The sequence below is a fragment of the Adiantum capillus-veneris genome, chromosome 12 (assembly GCF_014529385.1).
Source record: "Adiantum capillus-veneris isolate H3 chromosome 12, ASM1452938v2, whole genome shotgun sequence".
Classification (NCBI taxonomy): domain Eukaryota; kingdom Viridiplantae; phylum Streptophyta; class Polypodiopsida; order Polypodiales; family Pteridaceae; genus Adiantum; species Adiantum capillus-veneris.
The window spans coordinates 57,154,985-57,178,540 of record NC_140942.1 but is presented as its reverse complement, the minus strand read 5'-3'; the positions used below and the strand labels follow the sequence as shown (position 1 = coordinate 57,178,540).

The following is a 23,556-nucleotide window of genomic DNA, read 5'->3' as shown; positions in this document are numbered from 1 at the left end:
AGGTGCTGGTCGACTATGTTTTCTAGACCAATTTCAGCACCTCATATAAGGAATAATTTTCCGTGGCAAAAAATTGTCGGATACAAGTGCTCCTAAACAACATTAACCGGTGGTTTTTTATGCATATAGCAAGGCTATAAGGTGTTAATGAAAATGTTTCATTGTTTGTACCTAGAAGTGATTAATGTTTCACCTTCTATTATGGTTCAAACATTCAGCGAGGCTAGCAAATGATTGCAACAAAAAGTCTTTAGTTCCTTTTTAGAACTATTAACAATCCTCTTTAATGTGTTCTAGGAGCATCACATTCGCCCTAAGTATTGGCAATAATGAACTTGGATATACTGGTTCGGATCCGTTTTTGTTAAATGCATGCACACTAGGTGTTATGGGCTCTAGTGTTTTAGCAAAGGCTGATTTGGAGCGGCATGCATATTCATTGCATTAGTGCTATGAAGCATTTTCCACTCCATGTACAGTATCTCTATGAGATTACTTTTGGATCTACCAATCACCAATAGAGGTCATGGCTTGGTTTGGGTGCTTGTGGATTTTTCTAGTTAACCACGATGGTTATTCAAGACATTGTTGATTCCTCAGCAATGTTGTACAACATTGTGATTCCCATTTACCTCTCATTCTCGATGACTGTATGTAAACCGTGGAGAAACACACCTCAATCGTGTCAGTTATCCAAGGGGATAGGTAGGTTAGGCAGACTACAAAGTATATCTTGTGCTAAAGGATTTGCGAAGTACGTAAATTAGCACCAGCCAATGCAATTAGTAAGCATTGATTGCGCTAGTTTGTGCCTCATGATTAAGTCAAATTTTCAACCTTAAACATTGGTTATGGTGGGGTTGTTTACTAATGACAAATGATAACAAGTCAAGGACTTATATTTTGCTGATAAGTTATGTCACCCTGTTACTTTCATGGAAAGTGCAAAGAGGTATTCTTTCAGGTACATCTTAGTTGTGATAACTTGTTTAGCATACTCAATTTATTTCTACATGGAGTCTACATGCTATGTTGTATAAGCGCCGGTTACACAAGGCAGTTGCAAAGGGACAACAATGTGGAAAATCAACATGTTACTCTTGGTTTCATTAAACCTCCTACTGACACATGTTTTGGTCATGCAAACAGTTGGATGTTAACCCTCACGACACACGGACACCCTATGATCTATAAACGTTGTATTATTTAGAGTCAGGTATCGGGCTTGTCGGACCAATAGGAAAAGGGTAAGAGTGATCGCCAATGAGAGGCGCACTTTAACTGGGACATTCAAGGGATTAGTTGGCTAAGCATGGGCGCCCAAGTGTGAATGGGGTGAGCTCCTATAAAAGCCAACTAAACCTAATTTTTACTCATTCTCTCATTTGTGCAATAGAAGAGTGCTCTTGCTCCATCTCCATCTTCTTCTTCTTCACCTCCTTGTGTGTGTGTGTGTGAGAGAGAGAGAGAGAGGGAGAGTGTGTGTGCGATCGAGCATTACGAAGGCACGACGGCGGCGAAGCGGTTGAGCGCGGCACGACTGCAGCTTCTTCTTCATCGCGGCGAGGAATCCACCACAAAGGCGAGCGTAGAGCGGTGAGTGACACACCCTTTGTTTTCTTGAGCTTGCTAGTTTAGGCTTGTTGTGTGCTTGGAGCCGTTTGTGGCTCACACACGGTGTATTGGCAAGTCCCTTGCTTTGACAGTGCGGCAAGGAGCGCACATTGGATCCATGAAGCATTCCACCATGGAAAACATTAGTGTCACTTATGAAGATATCACCACTTTTGTTTTTGAGGACCAAAACGCTTCTCCAAGGGGGGAGTAATGTAATGCCAAGGGAAAATCCAAGGGAGGTCACGGACCGGGCGTGGCTAGGGGCCAACTGCCAACGAGAATGAGATCCTAGGGGCAAGGCCTATAAATGTTGGTTAGGTGGAGGATCAAGTACGACAGTTTCCTCAATCTCACACGTGCATTATGAAGGGATCACTCTTGGAGGCATTCAAAATAATCATCCAAAGAGGGACCCCACAAGGACTTTGTGGAGTGGAAAAAGACAGTTGGTTTTGCCAACTTTTTAAAAACCACTTGATCTCTAAATTTGAAAAGGTGATAAATACAAGATTTGTAGCTCATGAGCGGAACTTTTGCCTCAAATGTTTTCATATTTTTTTGAGCTATGGGTTGTGTGAGGTATGATTTAATTGGTGGAGCCCTTCTGCCCATGCCATGTAACCACAATCCCTCTTTCACACAAAGTTCTCCACTCATCATTCCCATCTCTCTCACCTCTCCTCTCTGCACCCTACTCACCTTCTCCTGAACCTTGAAGAATAAGAGAAACCATGGTGAACTCATGCCTCCTACACACACTTCCATTCCAAAATTGACCACCTAGTCTCATTTTTTCTCCTCCAAATTACCCATATCTATTAAAAAACCACAAAAATTTAGCTTCTTCTATTAAAGAGCAGCATCATGGTGATTGGTTACTCATCTTCAATTACCTTGGCTCCCAAGGAAGGCCAAGAATGGATTAAAAACATGACGTCAAAGCTAGTGGACCGTGAACAAACGTCAAGATTGGCCCTACTCAAGACACTTGGAGCATCAACATTGTAAGAAATCCATATTTACCTACCTCTTAAGAATTTTTCTTTCTTATTTGTATCCTACATGGATACTCCCATTGTAAATATCCAGATCCATTTGTAAATTAATAAAAATAGTCTCTACTAAAATCTACTAACACTAACCCACTATGAAAAGTCCTATCACCTCCATTTCTCTCCTCTCTCTTTTATTCCTCTATCCCCACCAACTTCTTGATAATTCCAAGAAAAGAATAGAAAAAATGATAAAAATCTAACCCATCTATGGTTAGAGGAGTAACCCTAGCCCGCAAAAATATTATAAAATGAAGGTGTAGCTAGCACAAAAGGAAAAAATCCATAAGCAAGAGCACCATGCTATAGCTTTAGAAGCCAAGCTCAATCTCTTGAGAAGGAGCTCTGAGTGAAATCTCATTGGCTTGTGCGCATGTATCTGTTGTATTAGGGGTGATTAGCAAGGGAGTTCCATGCCATTTTAAGAGAGAGTGATCATCTAATTGAGATTAGAAAGCCCATATTTCTCCTACAAGTGTAAGCCAAACATTTTACTGAATCAAGGAGGTGGAATTGGACTAAGAATGGCTACTTTGTCTCTTTCATAGCATGAAGTCATAGAAAACAATGATGTGTAAGTGTCTTGGTGTTTTATTTAAGTTCTTGATAACTTGTCTTCTGGTGTTGTTATTGATTTGTCCATATATCCCACATGCTCTAAGAGGACAACAAGGTGGAGAGGACTCCGTTGTCCTTAAGACGGTGATTGAGGTGGATTGCCTTGTGATGTGTTGTGGTGTACTTTACTCAAGATATGTTGAACAAACGCTAATCTCACTTTGATTGGTCATGACTAATTTGTACAAAGGTATTAGTGCAAGAAGAACACTCTTCTCCGTTCTCTCTCTCTTTCTTACGTGTATATTTGTGTTTGCTTCATCATTGTCAATACATTTCAAAGAAGCCTGAGCTCTCTCTCTCTCTCTCTCTCTCTCTCTCTGTCTCTCTCTCTACGCATCCTAGTTTGTATCCAGAACTCTCACTTGATACACCCATAATAGGCTCTCCCTTTAGGCTATATACCCCCTATTCTCCACTTTTCCCTTCCCATGTGGGATAATCCCCCCACCACATGGAACTTCCTCCTTAAGCTTCCCAATTCCCTCATGCCCAAATTTCTAGATTTTCCCCAAAGTAGGAGCACTTTTTGAGCAACTTTCTCGAAGCATAACTTGCGGCTCCCATCACCAAATTACACACCATAACACAGGCTCGAAGCCCATCATCTCGGCTACATCTAGGATTTAAACTACTCAAAACATCAGCACCCAGTGTCATAATAATCAATATCTAATTCTCCTAAATGATTTTCTCATATTAAAGTGATCATTTAATGTGGGGAAGGCCAGGGGAGAAAAAGCTAGAATATTGGTTAAGCTAGCAGACCGGCCACAGTAGGGATCCAAAGGAGGGAAAATAGGGATCCAAAGGGGGGGCCATCTGCAAAAGAGCCACATGCAACAATGGGCTAAAAAGACCCTAAGGTTCAGCCCATTAAGACTTCCAAAATGCTAAGGTTCCAAAATTCAAAGGTTGTGTCCAAAGGTCAACCCTAGGGAAAATTGGATGCTTTGTGTGTGCCCTAAAAATCTTTGCACATCCCTACATGGGAGGGGGCGAGCCCTAAAGGTAGGGGATGAGAGAGAAAGCCACACACACACACACAGGCTCCCTTTACACAAAGAGAATGAGGGACACATGTCAGCTCCCTAGGCCAGATGCCCACAAGGTGTGCCCAATTTCTATTGGATGAACCTTGAAGTGGAACAATGAGAATTAAGCTAGAGTAAATCTAGTTTAATTAATTTAAAAACATTTAATAAAAGAAATCAATGAGAATTAAGTCTCCTAAAAGACTATTGGGCAGTCTCCCAAGGGGTCCAATGAGCATTCAGGAGCCCCATGGCTTGCCTGATTCCTATTGGCACGGAGGCAAAGGGATCCAATGAGAGCTTAGTTTAATTATTTAATTACCCAAATCTCTCACAAAAGGGGAAAGGGGGACACATGTCAGAAGGCTATCACTTATGCTGCTTAATTGTAATTGGCTTGACTTGGGGAGGGCCAATGAGACTTCAGCAAGCGCAATTAGCAAGAGGGCTTGCCCAAGAGAGATAGGGGGATGCTTTTTGCAAGGAATTATCACACACACACTCACACAAGCTCATGTGTGAAGAAAGAGAAGACTATCTCTTCCCAAGCTTTAATGGAGGACTCATCACCTACTCCAAGCTTGTGAGATAGAAGCCTACATCAACACTCTCTTGGCATGTGGATGCAAATCCAACCAAGATCCAAGCTTCAATGCATGCTCATCTCCTCTACCAAGCTAATTACTAAGCTAAGCTATGCTACATATGAGTGATTATGTGAGGAGATGTACATCTTTCTCGTAAGATACTCCTTCTTCCTCTCAATCTACTCTCATACCTTGCTAGCTCTCACCATCTTCGAAGGTGTGTGAGGTCTTGGGTCTGAGAACGGGGATAATTCAAGTTGTGTTTGTTAGGTGTTTTGCTTAGTGCATGAAGTTTCCATCTTCATTGGAGTAGCTAGTCTTGAAGGAACACAAAGAAATATATTGTACAATGTCTCTCTTGATGGGAGAAACCATAATACAAATCCTTTTGGAGGGGGGACCGGCTCCATGAAAATCCGGTCCTCAACTGTTGTCAATAGCTTAATTTCGCTCTCTTTTGAAAGTATTGTCGATGCTATCTAACTAGGTGTTATACTTTTTGTTGCTTTCTCCACCGAAGCACTCTTGTAATTCTCATTAGGAATCTATTCTAATGAAATGCCCACTATGTTCATGCTAATTTCCGCTACACATAAGTTATTAGGCCATTAAATGTTACACCCAGGCTTGCCTTTGTACATGAATTTTTACAGGACCACTTCATGGCTATGTACACATATATACATGAGGCTAGTGGGCAAGCTTTTTGGCATGACTAAGTAGAGGTTCCTATGGTGAACAACTATTGTAGCTCATTCCCAATAACCTCATCTACCTTCTCAAATGTTTCCACACTCTCTTCCTTCATTGATATCATCTCATCTGTCACAATTTTCATCAAGCGTGCCAGATATTTATTCAATGTATAACCATTAACACGATATTTATGTTTTGTACCACTCAAATCTACCAACTGATATGTGCCATTATCAAACTTCTTGACAACAGTAAAAGGACCTTCCCATCTTATTTGAAACTTATTTCGAAGGTATTGTCCAATTTACTACTATATTGCAACACTAGATCACCCTTTTCAATTCCTTTATCCTTCATGCATTCGTTAGTATTTTAGCTGAGCCTTCTTTAACACTTCTTCATAGTAGCTCAAAGCTAAAACTTTGTCTAATTACAAACATTGTAGATACAAAAAAACCTTTCTACCAAGTATTTTTTTTCTCTTCATCTCCCAATGATAACAATTTGAGTGCAGGAATCTCCACTTCAATTGACAATAAAGCTTCCTTGCCATAAACCAAGTGGTAAAGAGAAAATCATGTGCTCGTTTTGATAGCAGTTTTGTAGGTCCATAATGCACAAGGCAACTCCAAATCCCAAGTCTTCCCATGTGTCTGGGTCATTTTTGTAAAGATATTCACCAACTCTCCATTAACCTTTCATTGAGACCATTGCGTTTGGATAATAAGGAGAACTGTACCTATGTAGTATAATGAGCTCCCCTCCGAATCCTAGTCCTCTATCAGAAAGTAGCTCTAGGGGCACACCAAACTTGGAGCATATATGTTCAGAAAAAAATTTCCCCATTTCTTTACTGGTAATCTGTTTGATAGCTTTGGCTTTTGCCCATCATGATAAATAATCTACTCTTGTCAAGATGTAAGCATTTCTTATGCTAGTCATAGGTAAGGGTCCAATAGCATCAAGACCCCATTTTTCAAATACATCGAAAGCTAGAACTCTTTGTTACAATTTGGGTTTCAAGATTCTCTTTCCCATCTTCTAGCAAGGCAAACACAAATGGAACCAATTTTTAACATCCCGTTGAATGCTTGGCCATACATAGCCTTCTTGCAAAATTTTATGCAACATGATCTTCATGGCAAAATGGCCTCCAGAAGATCCCTCGTGATTTTCTTTCAAGAGCTTGTAGATTTTGTATTTCCAAGGCACAAGAGGCAAAACCAAATCACTTTCTTTCATGTACAACACATCATCAATCATTTTGTATTTCTTGGCTTTCCTTATAAATGCATACTTTTTGAAAGATGGTAAACTTTCAGATAGGACACCTATCAACAAAAAATGCATCTCCTTTAAGCAAGGATTTCACCTTGAAGCATAAATTATTCAGTTTACAATTCTTATTCTTCCATACTCCCAATACTTGCTTCACGACCAACAAGGCTTCTCCTTTGATCTGTAAGAGTCTAATTCCCAACCGTAAGCAATTGTGCTAACCACCTTCAAGAGCCATATACTCTACTTCTTTGTCACTTTTTGCATCAAGTTTTAGCCCTTGTTTCCTTCCAAGCTTTCCTTGTGCATCATAAATGACAATGCCTCCTGAAGGAGCATCATGACTTCTTGGATAAAAACCATCAAAGAATAACAGTGAAGCGTCAAAAATGGCAAGAGTCTCGGCTTTCTTCTTTCGCACCACCTCTTCTTTAACCTAAATAGGAGTGTCTTTATAAGTGAGTAAATTTGCCAGGGTAGCCCGAGTATTCTCTTCTACCAAAAAGGTGAACTGAAACTCTTGAAGTTTAATAACCCATTTCATTAGTGTTTTTGATATATTTGAATTATTGAAAAACTAGGGAAGCAATGAATACTGATGAGAAAGGTGAATGACTTTTATAGCAAGTAGTGTCTCAATCGTCTCCAAGCATAAACCATATTGATCATCACCAATTCAATTTCTGAGAAATATCTTTCATGAGGAGTATTTACATTGCTAGCATAATGAACAGGCTTCATATAGTAAGATTCCTTCTCCTTTTGCAATAACATGGCCCCAATGGCATCATTTCCCACGGATGGGTTAACATAAAACTCCTTTTCCCAGTCTGGAACTTGCATAATGGGTAGTGTACATAAAACCTCTTTGAATCTGTCAAAAACATCGTCACAATCATGAGACCACTTCAAGGGGTCATTCTTTACTATTTTTGCAATGGATTTAGTAAATGTGCTGTCAAAGGTATGAAAAGAGACAGATATTTAACCTTCTGTATGAAAGTGTCCAACTGTTTGGTATCTTTTGGAGATGATAGCAACAACAAAGTTTCCACTTTCTCTGGATCTGCTTCAATCCTAGAAGCCTCACCCTTGGCTATGCCAAATGACATTTTTTGTGGTTTAACCGACCCCCATATTCATCATACCTTGCAAAATTCATTTCAAGCTTTTGAACATGCTCTTTCCTTGAACTATATACACAAAAATCATCTATAAATCCTTTGATAAACTTCCCAAGGAACGGGGTAAGGACACAATCTACTTTTCTTTCAAAAGCAATGGGCACATTTGTCAACCCAAAAGGAAGGCAACAAAAGCAGAAACAACCCCATGGCGTGATAAAAGTAGTCTTTTTTTTGTCTTCAAGAGCAAGGATAAGCTGAAAATATCCTAAATAACCATCAGAGACACTATATCTTTCAAAGAGAGTCACTGCATCTAAAAGTCGATCAATGAAATGCAAAGGGTAAGGATATTTCTTGGTCACTACATTTAATGGCTTATCATCAACACAAACTCTCCAACGCCTGTCTTTCTTTGGAGTGACCACTACGGGGCTCACCCATTTATCATTCTCAATTGGCGCAATGAACCCTGCATCCAGAAGCTTATCCCCTTCTTCATTTAAATCATTCATTTTCTCCTTACCCATTCTTCTTAATTTTTGCCGTATAGGATTTTCCCCTTCAACTCGTTTGATCTTCACAGGATCCCCAACAAAACCCCTTATTTCTGTTGAGATTATATGTGAAGCTACTCAATATATGGATTTTCTATATGTGACACCCAGGTCCCCTCTATATATATACATCATCTCATGTGTGTATTCTACACACTTTGGGGTTCTATTTCTGTGTTCTCTTTTTCTCTCTCAACATGGTATCAGAGTAGTACGTTTTTGTTTTTGATTTCTCTGCTAATTGGAAAAGATTTTGCAGAAATTATCATCAAGAGACAGACCGGAATCGATGTGGTCTACAACTTTGTAGAAGGAAATTTTTTCAAATTCTTCACCGATTTTGAGTTATCGTTCGCAGACTGCGTACATGCCTGAAAAGAATGTTCCGCTTTTTGTTTTTGATTTTTCTGCTAATTGAAAACAATTTTACAAAAACTACCGGAGCGAGAGATCGGAATCAATGTGGTCTACAACTTTGCAGAAGGAAGTTTTTTCACATTCCTCACCGATTTTGAGTTATCGTTCGCGGACTGCATACATGCCTGAAAAGCATGTTTCGCTTTTTGTTTTTTATTTTTCTGCTAATTGAAAACGATTTTGCATAAACTACCCTGCGAACAGACCGGAATCGATGTGGTCTACAACTTTGCAGAAGGAAGTATTTTCAAATTCTACACCGATTTTGAGTTATCGTTCGCGGACTGCGTACATACCCGAAAAGAAACTTCCGCTTTTTGTTTTTGAGTTTTCTCCTGATTGAAAATGACTTTGCAAAAACTACCCACGAGAGGGATCGGAAGGAAAGTTTTTCAAATTCTGCACCAATTTTGAGTTATCGTTCGCGGAGTGCATACATACGTGAAAAGCAAGTTTCTTATGTTTTGATTTTTCTGCTAATTGAAACTGATTTGCAGAAACTACCCACGTGAGGGACCCGATTCGACGTGGTCTACAACTTTGCAGAAGAAACTAGCCGCTGCAGGCATCGGAATCGATGAGAAACTATTCGCTTGAGCCATTGGAATTGATGTGGTCTATAACTTTGCAGAAGAAAGTTTCTCTAAATTCTGCACCGATTTTGGGTTATCGTTCGCGGACTGTGAATATGTTTGAAAAGAAAAAAGTAAAATTTTTCTTTTCAAATTCTACACCGATTCCGAGTTATCGTTCACGGACTGCGTACATACCCGAAAAGCAACTTCTGCTTTCTGTTTTTGATTTTTCTGCTAATTGGAAACGATTTTGCAAAAACTACCCGTGGAGGAGATGGGATTCGATGTGGTCTACAACTTTGCAGAAGGAAGTTTTTTCAAATTCTTCACCGATTTTGAGTTATCGTTCGCGGACTGCATACATGCCTGAAAAGCATGTTTCGCTTTTTGTTTTTGATTTTTTTGCTAATTGAAAATGATTTTGCAGAAACTACCCTCAAGAGAGACGGAAATCAATGTGGTCTGCAACTTTGCAGAAGGAAGTTTTTTCAAATTCTACACCGATTTTGAGTTATCGTTCGCGGACTGCGTACATACCTGAAAAGAAACTTCCGCTTTTTTTTTTTGAGTTTTCTCCTGATTGAAAATGATTTTGCAAAAACTACCCGCGAGAGGGACCAGAAGAAAATTTTTTCAAATTCTGCACCGATTTTGAGTTATCGTTCGCGGACTGCGTACATGTCTGAAAAGCATGTTTCGCTTTTTGTTTTTGATATTTTTGCTAATTGAAAATGATTTTGTAGAAACTACCCACGAGAGGGACCGGAATTGATGTGGTCTACAACTTTGCAGAAGAAACTAGCCGCTGCAGGCATCGGAATCGATGAGAAACTATTCGCTTGAGCTATCGGAATTGATGTGGTCTATAACTTTGCAGAAGAAAGTTTCTCTAAATTCTGCACCGATTTTGGGTTATCGTTCGCGGACTATGAATATGTTTGAATTTTACTTTTTACTTTTGATTTTTCTCATAATTGAAAACTTCTCAATTATATTTTTTCTTCATCAATCATATATTTGTTACTGCCGTAACTTTGCTACAGAAGCCACTTACATATCGTTCCGATTCAATCGAGCAGTTGATGATCGTCCAAATTCTATCGAGCTACTCTTGGTACATAATCTTTTGTTATATGATATTCTCGTTCATTGATTATCGTATAATTATTCTTTTAGAGATATAGTTTCGTCGTTTATTGATAATTTATCGTTGATACCATAGTGGTTTTGATGGTACCATGATGATGTTTTGTTAGTACTTTGGTCATGGTGATTTTTGTTGATACCATGATAATATTTAATTGATACCATGGTTATTCTCGGTGATGCCATGATGATGTTTCGTTGATACCATGGTTATCCTCGGTGATTCCATGATGATATTTCGTTAATTCCATGGTGATTTTTGTTGATACCATGATGTTGTTTCGTGGATACCATGGTTATTCTCGATGATACCATGATGATGTTTCGTTGATACCATGTTTATTCTTGGTGATACCATGATGTTGTTTCGTTGATACCATGGTTATTCTCGGTGATGCCATGATGTTCTTTCGTTGATACAATGATTATTTTCGGTGATATCATGATGCTTTTTGTTGATACCATGATGATTTATTCATTTTTATAAATACAATGATGATGTTTTGTTAATACTTTGATGATATTCATTGATCAGTATGTTGATAAATGTTGTTTTATGTAGTATATACACATATCATTTGCATCACGTAATCACGCATCTTGTACTTTTACGTTCATACTCTATGTACCATATGTTTTCGTGCGTATATATGTCGTCAAAAGAGTGGCGTCGCGAACCATCTCTTATGGCATTGTGAACGTAAATTACTTCACTAACAATGCTAATAATTTTCATGACTATGTTTTTTTGAGTCTATGATCTATGTAGGATTCATCAAAGAATTGATTTTATGAAGACAAACTTGGTGACAATAAAAGATTTATGACGATATGTTTGGTGATGTCATATTGATGACAACATGAAGATATGTTTGGTGATACGATAGTGATGACAAGCTACATAGCAGATTCATGGAGACACTTCTGATTACGAGCTAATCCATAGCCTTCACACCTCTTTATTGAACCTTTGTATTCATTATTGTATTTGATGGGATAGGAGTAATGTAACTCCTCATAAAAAACTCATTGTAAAAGGAGTGATGTAGCTCCTCATAAAATACTCATTGTAAAAGGAGTGATGTAGCTCGTCATGAACATTTGTATATTCAATGATTTTTATAATATAACGGTGGGTGTATATAGAGCTGTGGATTTTTCCCTTGATCCCCCAAGGGTTTTTTCATCCACAGTTACGGACCCTTATTTGAGCAGGGGTGTTGAGCTTATATGTGAAGCTACTCAATATATGGAATCTCTAAATATGGCACCCAGGTCCCCTCGATATATACATCATCTCATGTGTGTATTCTACACACTTTGGGGTTCTATTTCTGTGCTCTCTTTTTCTCTCTCAACAATTTCTTCATATGAAGTGATGAAAAGATTTGGGAATTTGTCCAGCATTGCTTAGTACTCCCTTCTTTCTCCTTGTGCCAAAACAGTACTCCCTTCTTTCCCCTTGCATCAAAATAATAATCAACATATTTTGAATCAACTCTTTCTTCACTGGCAATTCTTGTTTAGGCTACATCAACTCTTCAAATTTCTATAAATGGATTAAATAGTTTATATTTCTTGACACTTGCTATAGTTCAACCACTTCTCCCTTCTCCTTGTCAAACAACAAGAATGACATTTAACCCTCGTCACTGGAACTGGAAGAAAAACTACTTTCTAAATCTTCATAACTATCTTCACTCGTAACCTCGGATTCATCATTCACATCCTCTAGTGCCATAGACTGCTTGGTAGTCATATCAAACACCATCTTTTCACCTTTCTTGCCATACACATAGATTGTGCCCTTGCCCCAATCTTGCACAACTCTCAACCAAAGTCGTCCCAAAATGAGAGGGAAAGCTCCCAGGCCAACTGCCATAGCATGAAAGTTTACGATAACCTTCACGTTAAAGACTTTAACATCCAAATTCATAATCATTTCCAAACACTTCACTTTGACATGGTTTTCTAGTCCAAAACCCAGAGCTTTTGATCACACAAACTTGAGCACCTCTATCAATGTAGGCCTCTCCTATGCCCACACCTTTGTGCCAAGCATTCACCATTAGACAAATGTTGGGTAACTTTCCCAAAGCCAACACTCTGACTTGTCCAAGCTTCGGCTCTTTCTCTGGATTCACTGCCTCTTGAGTTCGGGCACCGTATTCATCAACTGTCCAAAAGTACAATCTACTCTTCTCCCAATCATGTCTTCCTTTAAACTATAAGATGTTTGACCTTCTCTCAAAAAAAATCTGCCACTTCAAACCGTCTACGAGGTCTTCTCTTTCTCTTGGATTTTTCATCTTCACCCTCTTTCTCTTTCCCTTTCTTTCTGCTAGGACCATGAGTGGCACAACCTTCCCTCTCTATGGGAAACATATCTTCAGATTTTGTTTTTAAGCCAAATAAGATAGGGTGTGTGGATCCATTTATAGTCACAAACCAATGGTAATATTCAGTGTACGTCATGTGCCTTGGAATCTACAACCAATTCCAGTGCCAAAAGAACTCTTGCCAAAGCTTATAGGTTTACTCAATGAAAAGATAAAGATTAGGATTTTGGAACCTTCATGTGCCCCCTACTCAATCAAGTGGTTCACTGTACCAAACAAAAATGGAGCTCTACACTTCATTCATGTAGCATGTCAACAAAGTCACAATGAAGAATATGGGTATAGGGCCGATTGTAGATGAGTTTGCAGAAGCATTTGCAAGAAGGGAAATATATTATATGCGGGATTTTTACTCGGGTTATGATCAGCTCCAACTAGTAATGGAAAGCAGGGACTTGACTACCATGAGAACACCCTTGGGTTTGGTAAGGATGTGCACCTTATCGCAGGGAGCAACCAACTCAATTGCGTAGGATGTGCACCTTACCACAGGGAGCAACCAACTCAATTGCGTACATGATGAATGGTATGAACAAAGTCCTACGTGACTTTATACCTCAAATTAAAATTCCTTTTGTTGATGAGGTGCCAATCAAAGGATGTAAATTAGCTGAAAAAGATGAGGCTCGAAATTCGAGGGGGTGCCGTAAATATGTGGCAAACCACATCAATAATTGTGACAAAATTTTAACAAGGCTAAAAGAATTGAAACTTACATTATCTGGGCAAAACTCACTATTTGGGGTTGAGGAAATATTGATAGTGGGACATCTTTGTAATCCTCATGGTCACCAATCTTGTCCAACTTAAGTGTATGCAATATAGAGGATGAACAAATTATGTGTAAATATCACTGAGGTGAGAAGGTTGTATCTTGTATCTCATATGGATTCCACATTATGCACATTTTGCACATCCTCTTTATCAATTGCTAAGAAATAACCAAAGGTTTAAATGGAATGATGTACATGTAAAAGTTATGAGAAAGTTGAAGCAATTGTTGTTGTCTTCACCAACTTTGAGGAAGATTGAGTTTGAATGTGGAAGATTGGTGATTGTGACAGTGGACACTAGTCCAACGGGATTGTATGGGAAATAGGACAAGATGATGAAGAGAAACACATGTATGTGATGAGAATTGGGGCCAAGGTTCTAATCTCTCGCCAAAGAGCACATCCACATGTAAAAGAGAGTTATGGGGAGTGGTTTACAACATTAAACTATGACAAAGAGTACTTCATTGGAGAATCTGTAGTTGTGGAGATTGATCGCTTACCACTTCTAAAAATGATTGCAAGCATCTCTACTCCTGATATTGCTATGCTTATGTGGATTGATTATATAAAGTCCTTGAACCTAGAATATAATCACATTGCAAGAAAAGATAATTCAGTGGGGCAGATATGATTTCAAGGGCAAGGTATGAAGATGAGGATGATATGATTGATAAGGAGGAAGATGTGGGCACAAAATTCTACACAATTTATAATGGAAAGTGTGGAAATCTATGCATTGTATCTTTGATTGAGTCCTTTTCATAGGAGTTTTATCAGGATGAATGGTTTCTCATAGGTCGCTACATCAGTACTTTACAAAAGCAAGATGATTGGGCTCAATCAAAATTCAAAAGGATCAGAAAGGAATCATATGGACTATTCTTGAGGGATGGCCACTTATACAAACATCCTAAAAGAAGAGATGGGACTTCATTGTGAGTAGTATGCGATAATCCTAGTCAGTGTTTGTGACTCATCATGGACTCTCATAGCCAGAGGTTTTGCACCTTTCGAGCTAGCCGCACACATTCCAATAGCGTTATCCTTATAATGCCCTTATCAAAGAAGGGTTGGAAAAGGAAGTTGAATTTTCTTCTTGGATTCACAAAGACAATATCTCCATGCTTGCACTCACTTTCTTGAAATGAACTTAATGCATGTCATTCGGGTGGATGATGGCCAAATTTTGTACTTTTATTAGTGATTGATCACATATTCATTTTTTCATCATTATCATGTTTGAATTTTTCATCCACAATGGGTGACGGGATGTGTGTTGCTATATGCCAAATATGGAAACAACTATATTGGACATTAGACATGTTGAGGGAGGAAAGTATCAGAAGGGTCATCCTTGCTCCACTTTTTATCACCTAGTTCTAGAAAATTAATGAAAAGGATTCTCTCAAAAGGCAATGGTCCTTTGAATACATTTATCTAGAAAGGTTTGGTCAAGAATTTAGCCTATCTTCATAATGGAAAAGTATGATGACAATATATATCATTTTGATGGATGAAAACTACATGTGTTAGTTTCACACATATTAGTAGTTAGCCATAGCTTCATTCTCTCCTGATTACTATGTTGCATTTTGTCATCTACCATGGGCGAGGGGTAACACTCAAATATAAGTCTGGACCTCTAGAAATAGGATTTCTATTTGGGTGGTGCTACATCTTGCAACTTGCCAACAGCTATGGCCATCACACTGACTCAATGGGGATGAGTTGGATCACCCCTTCCCTTGATTAAGCATGGGCTTTGTTTTGTGCACCAACTCTTATGGCACGTGCACTGTCTCTTTTTCAGTCATAGCATGTGTGGCATAACCCATGTGATAGACCATTTGATATCAAGTGTAGATTACTACCTTAGGATAATGATGTATAAGATGGTGATGTTCCACCCCTTGATGTCATCCTCTATTAGTGCCTAGAAGATACATTCACATGAAAAATATATTTTGTAGGAAAAATGCCTCTACAAGAAAAGAATATCAAGTATGAACTATTAAAAAAATTCAAATCTAGATGCAATAGATGAAGAAGAAGGCACGCTGCAAGGAAAGGTGTAGTAGAAAATTGAAGAATTGATTAAGGAACACATATTGCGTGTATATGAGATGTGATTGATCCTTGGCATCATGATTGAGTCTTTTTTGGGATAGCTCAAAAGCTTGGTCCAAGGTGATTCATTGTTTGAGGGGAGAAACCTTATAGGGATCAGGGTAGTGTGTCCATGGTGGGAAAGAGTCTGAGGAAAGGCTGACTATTGTACTATGTTTTAGGTCCCCCTAAAGATAGGTCATGGGGCCTTTAAGAGGCAATGAAGTCTATAGTGACAAGCATGGATTTTTCTCTCTTAGAATCTACTTAATTATGTCGCCACTTTGCTATGAGCAAGTTTTTTTAATGTGCTTTTGGGACCAAAATTGATCGTAACTTCCAAGGTACATGAGGGACACTGAAGATCACCATAAGTGCAACAATACTAGGATCAACACATCTTATCTCGTTGGCTACAAAGAAAAATCCTTACCATGTCTTGATAAAAAGTTTTGTAAAACATCTCTTCTCTTCTTGTGTTAAAAACTCCCCACAATGAACCTTTGGTTCTTTTGGAGATTCAATTATGGAATTGTGTCCGGTTCTTTTTGAATCCCTAAGATCTGGTTGCAAAGAGGTTTCTTATAGATTTTCTTAGAATTTGATGGTAAAGGCAAGGCCACTAGTCTTAGTTTCTTTGCTACAATTTTGTACTGGGTCTCCACCTACACTTTTAGTCCTTCATTGACATTGAATCATTTGTCCTTTTCAAAAGACTTAATATCATTTCATACATTTTGGGAGTGTATGCCTTCCATCAATGGTCACCTATGCCCCACAGAGATGTCTTTTAAAGTTTTTGGCAGCTCTAATCATCAAGCCATGGATAGTTTCTATTGGCCACTTTCCCTTCTTGTAAAGACTCTTAAACACATAATATTAGTTTTGGGGCCATGATCTATCAATGCAGCATATAGCTCCTCAACATCACCCACCTTGACCAAAGTTTTCATTGTAGATCTTTCCCAATGACTTTTATAGTAGTGGACTTTATGTGAAGCATTATCTTCATCATCGTCATCCAAAAATCCAGCACACATATCTATTCTAAAAGATTGGTAGCATCCTACCACATTATCATCACATTCCATGTCTTATACATGTATTTCTTGTGCCTTCTATGGCTCTCCTTTACCTATGATTATGGAGGGATAGGCTCAACAAGAGTCTACCTCATTCTTTTCATGATATCTATAATATCCTGATGGAAATCACGCTTAGCTATTGCAAGAAACTCCCCCAAAGTAGACTCATCTTTACTATTCAAAATCCATTCCTCCAATATATGTTTCAAGTTTTTAGCAACTTTAATATTTGATTTTAACCTATAAGTAGAATCTTTCTCTTTTTTCTTCCCCCGATCTTTCATTTTTCTATAGATACCTCCTATATTGGTACCTGAGGGAGGGGGAGGAACCTACAGTGAAGCCTCATGAGAAGGTCCTGGATCCTTTACTCCTTCAACTCTTGTTGTTCTCTTTGAAGTAGAGAGTCCTTCAACCCCATTATCATGCCTCCATTTCTCTTTCACAATTGCTTTGCTAGTATATCAATTTGTGTTATAAGCATGCACCAAAAAAGAGTCCAAGATCATCCCAACCTATTGTGAGTTTTATACAATCACCATCTTCATGTAATACTTGTTTAGTATGCCATATGTGGATCTGTGATTGAGACAAATTGGTCTCAGAGAGGTTTATGCATTTTGTTTATTATGACCCACAGGTGTTGTCTCGCTTCTCTTTGTCATGGTTGGCGAGCATTTAATCACTTTTCACTTGGTGTATGGCATATGTGGATAAGGGACTAAGTCTCTGTTTTGCACATTGCTGAAACAACTTCATTGATGCATTTTTGCATTGTTTGTGCTGCCAATTGTTTATCGATAAGATGTTTTGAGTTTCTACTGAGATTTTAGGGAAAACACTACCGAATTTTTATGTGTATCTGTAGTTTAAATTTCTACTCAGTTTTATGCATATTTGTAGCTTTACTTTGTGATGGTTTAGTGGTCAAGTTTGACTCCCACTTTGATAGATTTTGTCAGCGTGGACATAGCTAAGTGTTCTTGTACCCACTCTTACAGAAGTGAGGATTGCATATGCTCGTGGCTCTCGCAATCATAGGCTTTACAAGTAATTTTCATATTTTTGCAGGAAGTTTTCTTGTGGGATGTGTTTTGAGATTTTCTGCTCACTAATTGAGTTCATGGTTATGCACTTTATGCTCGGTTGAGTTGTTTATCCCAGATTGTGTGCATACATATAGAATATTGTGGAGTTGTTTTATTCATATATGCACATCAATTTTGATGTGTTGATCATGTTTTTTATGATTGTGTAGTGGTGAAGTTGATCCCTCACTTGGACATTCTCTTTTGGTAGCAAAAATGTGTGAGTTTCAAAGTTGATGGATAATGACTTGTAAGAGACAATGGTCTCATAGTTGCTGATATATGCGAGGTTTGCATTGTGGTCACACATGTCACATTAGACGCCATTGTTTTAAATATATGAGGTAACAATAGATATCTATGTGTGGTGTAGATGAGGTTTTGACACACGCTAGATTGGTGTCTTCATATGCCGGTGATGATGATGTTACATTGTCAAGAAGTGCGCAGTGCGGCTAGGAAAGCGTCGGGTCTCTAACTGTGAGAGTTTGCAACAAAATCAAGAAACTCCTAGAAGATTTGAAGCTAAAAACACACTCAAAAAGAAAAAAACTCGAGCCATGAAAGACTTACTTAAAAAAACATTCCAAGATCAACTCAAAACTCTTGTGTGTGTGATGATTTAGTGTAGCCTCACTCCCACTTGCAGAGTTACAATGTTTTTTTGCCCTGATAAAACCCTAAACAAACGCTTCAATTCCTTATCGTATCCATTTTGTGGAAAATTCAGATCTTCATTAGACAATCCCAAGCAAGTATTTGAAGTGGGGAAATCCTAATTGGTGGCCTCATAGCCTCGAATATAGGGTTCGAACAGCACTCGACTCCACTAGCAGACCCATAGGTGTAGGCTTTGTATCCCTTCTCAGAGAAGCTCAAAGTGCTGATATTGATGTTCTAAAATGTTCCTTCAGCTCTCATAGTCATATCACCATGCATGAAGTGGCATTTTGAGCCAATTTTGGGTCATTTTTACCATGTTCTTGTCATTTTTAGCCCAAAAATGCCCTTTTTGGCCCGTAAAAAACCCAAACAAGCTGGGTGAAAATCCCTAGAATTGTGGAAAAATTCATTGGCATTACATTTCATCTTGAAGCTCATTTTACCGCTTGGCAAGAACTCTGGATGATCTCTTATGCCCGTGTATGAAACCTTTTATTTTTGGGAGAGATCGTCCGCAGTGAAATATCTAGGCAAAACGAGCATGCCACTTCAAAACACTTGACATTATTACATTTATAAATCAAAGTAGGCATGCTTTAATGCGATAAAACATGCAGCAATACTAATTGCTAGACCTCACCTTCCTGACAAGGTATGTACACGATTGCAACGGGGTGGCATCTGTTGTTGCATTTATCACACTATGTGCATCATATAGCATTTCGTCCCACATAGCAAAATCATTGAGGCTGAGGTAGATTTTTTAGTTTTACATTATGCATGTGCCATGGCATGACTTCCACCCCTTCTAAACGTGCACATCCTTTGGCATGTGCCACACATATCATTTGCAAGTTCAGTATTCATTTAAGTCAGCATACATATTGATTTCATCATCACTTCCAACGAAGTCGAGTGCTGCATCATCATCTCTTTCTTCATCTTCATCCATAACATGTTCATCAGAGCCTTGGTTCTGACTTTCTGGTGAAATAAAGGGATCGTATTGCCTCTTCTTTTGAACAGTTCGATTATTTTCCTTGCTATGGGAACTTCATTTTGGTCCCATCCAGCTCATGCAAGGTATAAGTTGCATTACCATGTCCATGTTTAACCACATAAGGACAAAACCATATCTTTGAAATCTTTCTTATCGTTGAATGTTGTTTATCAAGACTGTTGTCATACACCAACACCCACTCACCTTCCTCAATAGCTCTAGGTGTGAGCATGTGCCTTTTATCAAATTTGTCGTTATTCTTCAACCTTACATCTTCCAATTGTGCTATTGCAATCTCAGTATCCTAAGGCCTTCTTTCTAAATGTTTGTATGCACAAAGAAAAAAGGTATTCCTTATTCGTTCCATCTTCCCAAGGCAATACATTCCATGTATGAATTACATCCTCAATTGGCATTATAGATTTTTGACCATACATCAACTCAAAAAGGCATATAACCAGTAATTGAGCTATGAGTTGTACGATTAGTCCATAAATCATGAGGTAATAGCCTAAGCCACTCTCCCAATTTTCCTTTCAAGCCTTAGCCAAAGATTTAATGATAGGAGGATGCGCCGGTTTTGGTTTACCATTCCCTTCAGGATTGTATGTAGTAGTGAGAGCGAGTTTAATGCCCAATGTAGAGAAAAACTCCTTGGCTATGTCAACATCCAGCTCACCCCTGTGAACTATTACTTTCCCAACACAACCATAATGGCTAATCACATTGTCTACGAGGAATTTACATATCCCTTCTGTGCTTTTTGTTCTGAAGGCATGACCTTTGACTTGGTTAATTAAATATTCTCATGCAAGGGCTCATTTTCATAAATCCAATGGTATTGTAACCAAATCTACTACCCACTTATAGTGCATATCCAGTGGTTATATAGTGTGCTAGCATCACGATGACATACATTTAAATACATTTGACAGATTTCACAAGAATACACAAAATGAGATGCATCATTATACATGCCTTTGATCCGCCAATACCTCTCTTTGATTTTAGTAAAGGTGGCCCACACACCTCTGTGTCCAGCATGGAGACTCTCATGAAACTTTTGGATAAGGTCCCTTTTAATTTCCTCATCATTCAACCCTTAGTGGCATCCCATTTCTTTGTTTTGGATGCTTCCACAAGTATCCATAGGCTTTTCTGTGTATTTTTTGAGCTCTTGATCAGTCCACCATTCTTGCCTTGTCAAAGTGCTCAATCTCCTTGATATAGCTCCTCTGTAAATGACTCAAGTGGATTTGAGAGGAAATCATGATCACCCTTTGCATGAGAGCTACGAGAGTACCTTGTGCCTACACGATCACCCTCGATGACCATTTCTTCTTCATTTTCAGATCTTTCTCTAAAAAGCATATCCGCAACTAAATTATCTTTCCCTGCTATACGGTTAAATTCAAGGTTCAATAATTTTATGTAAGCAATCCATCTCAACATAGCAATGTCAGGAGTTACGCAGTTTGTGGTCATTCCAAGAAGGGGCAGACAATCCGTCTCCAGTATTACATTTTTACCTATCAAATAATATTTATCACATTTCTAGGCTATAATTGCTCCCCATAGTTCCCTTTTCACATGTAGATAATTGCGTTGACAAGCACTTAGGACCTTTGCTCCAAATCTCACTACATATCACTTACCATCTTCATCATCTTGACCAATCTCCCATCCAATTCCTGTGGGGCTAGTATCCACTGTCACAATCACATTTCTTTCACATTCATAGTTTACTTTCCTCACAGTGAAACAACTTCTTTAGTTTTCTCATGGCATGGGTATGCATTTCTTCTATTTGGAACTTCTTGTTCTTTCTCAAAAAACGATACAAAGGTTTTTGCTACATGCGAATCCAAATAACATAAAAAACATATGCACAGAAAAATCTTCAAAGCTCCGTCACATTTATACATTTCTCTTTCATTCTTTGAATTACATTAGTTTTTGCAGGGCAAGGCCTTCTACCATATAGACTACACATATGTCCTACAATAAGAACTTCATTCACTCCAAACACTAATTTTTGGCCAGACAAGGTAAGGTCCATCTCTTTCAACCTTGACACATATATATCACTTACATTTCATCATTAGTTTGGCACATCATCAAGAAAGGGCATCGTAGTGTGAAGTATGAAGTCATATAGGACTTTGTCCATACCATTCATCATATGTACAACTGAATTATTTTCTCTTTGAGCTAAGGTGCACATCCTTACTAGACCCAAAGGTGTCCTCATGGTAGTCAAGTCCTTGCTTTTTCATTACTAGTTGGAAATGATGATAACGCTGAGTACAGATCCCCCATAGAATATATCTCCCTTCTTACAAATGCCTCAGCAAACTCATCTACAATTGATTCTATACCCAAAATTCTATTTGTAACCTTGTTGACAAGTTGTAAATACTAGATAAACCGCAAAGACCCAATTTTCTATGAATTGTGAACAATTTGTTTCAATATGGAGCACACGAAGGCTACAAAATACCCATCTTGAACTTTTTATTAAGCAACTCAATGAGTTTTGGCAAATGACTCTTTGGAACTAGAATAGGTTGCAAGTTCCAAGGTACATGAGATATAGTGAAGATTACCGTAGTAGAAACAATGGAAGGATCAACACACCCTATCTCATGCGGTTGAAATGTAAAATCCTTTCCATGTTTGGCAAGCATGTCTTCAAAGCATATCTTTTCCGCTGATTTCAAACTATCCTTGCAACCAACCTTTAGCTCCTTCAAGGAATCGTGCATAAACTTGTGTCCAATCTTGCTTGGGTCACAAATACTAGGTTGCAAAGCATCTTGTTCCATGTTATTTGTGCAGTCTTTTGGTAGAGGTAATTCCACTGGCTTCACTTTCTTTGCCACAGACTTATACTTAGTATCCACTCGCACATCAATAACTTTGTACAGTTCTTGGAGCATATTTTCACAACCTCATTCCCAACACACAAATTGAAATCCTCTAAAGACTCCAAGTCTTGCATGGTATCTACAACAACCCTCATCAGACACATCTGCAATGCATTCCTCGTCTTCTATCAAACTGCCAACGAGGAGGAGATCCTAGGGGCAAGGCCTATAAAGGGAGGTTGGGCGGAGGATCAAGTACGATAGTTTCCTCAATCTCACATGTGCATTATGAAGGGCTCACTCTTGGAGGCATTCAAAAGAATCATCCAAAGAGGGACCCCACAAGGACTTTGTGGAGTGGAAAAAGACAGTTGGTTTTGCAAACTTTTTAAAGACCACTTGATCTCTAAATTTGAAAAGGTGATAAATACAAGAATTGTAGCTCATGAGCTAAACTTTTGCCTCAAATGTTTTCATAGTTTTTTGAGCTATGGGTTGTGAGGTATGATTTTATTGGTGGAGCCCTTTTGCCCATGCCATGCAACCACACTCCCTCTTCCACTTATCATTTTCCTCTCTCACACAAACTTCTCCACTCATCATCCCCATCTCTCTCACCTCTCCTCTCTCCACCCTACTCACCTTCTCCTCAACCTTGAAGAATAAGAGAAACCATGGTGAACTCATGCCTCCTACACACACTTCCATTCCAAAATTGACCACCTGGTCTCATTTTTCTCCTCCAAATTACCCATATCTATTAAAAAACCACAAAAATTTAGCTTCTTCTATTAAAGAGCAGCATCATGGTGATTGGTTACTCATCGTCAATTACCTTGGCTCCCAAGGAAGGCCAAGAATGGATTAAAAA

The 23,556-nt window shown here is 38.6% G+C and overlaps 1 pseudogene; it reads left to right on the top strand.

Moving 5' to 3' along the window:
• LOC147445782 (shikimate O-hydroxycinnamoyltransferase-like) overlaps window positions 1-23,556 on the top strand; it is a 240,283-nt pseudogene that overhangs the window by 123,767 nt on the left and 92,960 nt on the right.